The sequence below is a fragment of the Phaenicophaeus curvirostris genome, chromosome 23 (assembly GCF_032191515.1).
Source record: "Phaenicophaeus curvirostris isolate KB17595 chromosome 23, BPBGC_Pcur_1.0, whole genome shotgun sequence".
Classification (NCBI taxonomy): domain Eukaryota; kingdom Metazoa; phylum Chordata; class Aves; order Cuculiformes; family Cuculidae; genus Phaenicophaeus; species Phaenicophaeus curvirostris.
In genome coordinates, this window is record NC_091414.1 from 3,859,010 (window position 1) to 3,861,401 (window position 2,392).

The window sequence follows — 2,392 nt, forward strand, 5'->3', positions numbered from 1 at the left end:
GCATGCGCCGCGCCAACTGCGCTAACTGCGCCACCACCCGCCTCGCGCCCGCGCCGGCGCCGGCTCCGCGCATATCGCGTAAGTCGCTTTCGAGAATACCGCTCCGGCCTGCCCTCGCGGCCGCCGTCACCCCTCGTGATTGACAGCTCCCTCAGCCAATGAAAGCTCGGCGTGGCGGGCTAGACCAATCGGCGCGGAGGGGGCGGGAGCGCAGTGCCGCGAAGGGGCTGCTGGGAGTTGTAGTCAGGGAGGGAGCAATGGCCTCCTCCCTTGGGGGGGCTGCAGGCCTTGGGCATGTACCCCTGTCCCTCCTGCCTGGGGGATTGCAGGCCTTGGCCTTGTACCCCTGTCCCTCCTGCCAGGTCTTTCCGCGTCTCTCCTTCCTTCTCTCCTCTCCAGCAAGCCCGGGGGATGCATATAGCCAGGCCTTGCTGGGCCTGTACACCCTTAGCTTGCAGGGTGCAGCTGCCTCATGAATCCCCCTAAGGGTGCCCGAGGTGGTTTGGGGGGTCTTAGACTTCCAGCCCCTTTTTCATCACCTCCTTGCTTTGCTGCAATCCCACAGGGATCACCCTGCTGCAGGGAAAGCTGTCAGGCTCGTGTCTCTATGGTGGGAGTTCCACACAGGCAGAAGGGGTGTAGCCAAGACCTAGAGTTAAAACAAATCCATAGAATTATAGAATCACTAGATTGGAAAAGACCTCTTAGATTATTGGGTCCAACCATTCCCATCAACCACTAAACCACGTCCCTGAGCACCTCATCTACCTGTCTTTTAAATACCTGCAGGGATGGTGAATCCACCACCTCCCTGAGCAGCCTCTGCCAGGGCCTGATGACCCATTCCATGAAAATTTTTTGTCCTGATATCCGATATGAACCTCCCCTGGTGGAGCTTGAGGCCATTGCCCCTTGTCCTATCACTTATCACTTGGGAGAAGAGCCCAGCTCCCTCCTCTCCACAACCTCCTCTCAGGGAGTTGCAGAGAGCAATGAGGTCTCCCCTCAGCCTCCTCTTCTCCAGGCTAAACACCCCCAGCTCTCTCAGACGCTCCTCTTGTTCTCCAGCCCCTTCCCCAGCTTCGTTGCTCTTCTCTGGACTCGCTCCAGAGCCTCAACATCCTTCTTGTGGTGAGGGGCCCAGAACTGACCCCAGGATTCGAGGAGCGGTCTCCCCAGTGCCGAGTCCAGAGGGAGAAGAACCTCCCTGGACCTGCTGGCCACGCTGTTTCTGATCCAAGCCAAGATGCCATTGGCCTTCTTGGCCACCTGGGCCTCTGCTGGCTCCTGTTCAGTCGCTGTCAATCATCACCCCCAGGTCTTTCTCCTCTGGGAGAATTCCCACTAGGAATGCGCAAAATTGCACAGCTCCTTCAGGGAGCACAAAGTTAGAGCTTTGCGAAGGAAAATATAACTCTATGGAAAGAGCCAGGGGGTGGCAGTGTTTACAACAACCTTCTCTTCACCTCATCCTTCCATATCCGCATGCCTGGACGTTGGACACTGCCACCGGAGCTTGGGGCGAAGGAAAGGCTGGGACCTCCGCTTGTCCTAATTATCTTAATGCACACAAGGGAGAGTGCGTGCGTAAAACAAATTAAAAGGTATGAATTCATCTCTCTGTAATTGATTTCCAGAATTAAACATTCTGAAGTCTATTAATAAAGTGTAATGATTAGTTTAAATTCTCATTTAGAACTTAATTCCATGGCTCCTAGATGATCCCAGCTGCACCACGGAAGAAAATTGCTACATCCCTGTTCTGTGTGAACAGAAGGAGCTAAAAAAAACCTTAAATCAGGCATTTGAGGGAAGTGAGAGGACTCTCCCTACACCTCAAGATTCACAAACGAATGGCCAACTATTAGCTTGAAATGATTTGTCTGCATCTCATAACCCATTAACTTATTCAGCTGTGTCAATGTTCTTCAAGGCAGATAATTGTTAATTGTTGACTCTGCGTCTGTCCAGACGCTTTTAATTAAACAAATAATAATTGGGATCCGTCACTATCATCCTTACAACAGGGTTTTATCTTCTCTCAGATGCCGTCCTCACAGGGATTGAAAGCTCTACATGGAAATCAGGCAGGCTTCAGATGCCCTTGACCCGTAAGCTTTACTCGCTGATGGAGAGAAAATTGGGGCACAGGCGCTGGATTTAGTTCTGAGCTGGTGACAGACACAACAGCGGCTGAAACCACGGAGGACCAGGGGTACTGGCTGGTCCTGATGTCAAAGCCGAAGTTTCCCACTGCAGTCTCAAAAGAAACTAGAGGCAGCTTGGGGAATGTAAACAAGGCGTTCTCCTCCCAGCGCCAACCTCCTGCAGTATAAACACCACCTTGGAGAGCAGAAACAGGGCTGTGGGGCTTTCAGTCTGGAGAAAAGTA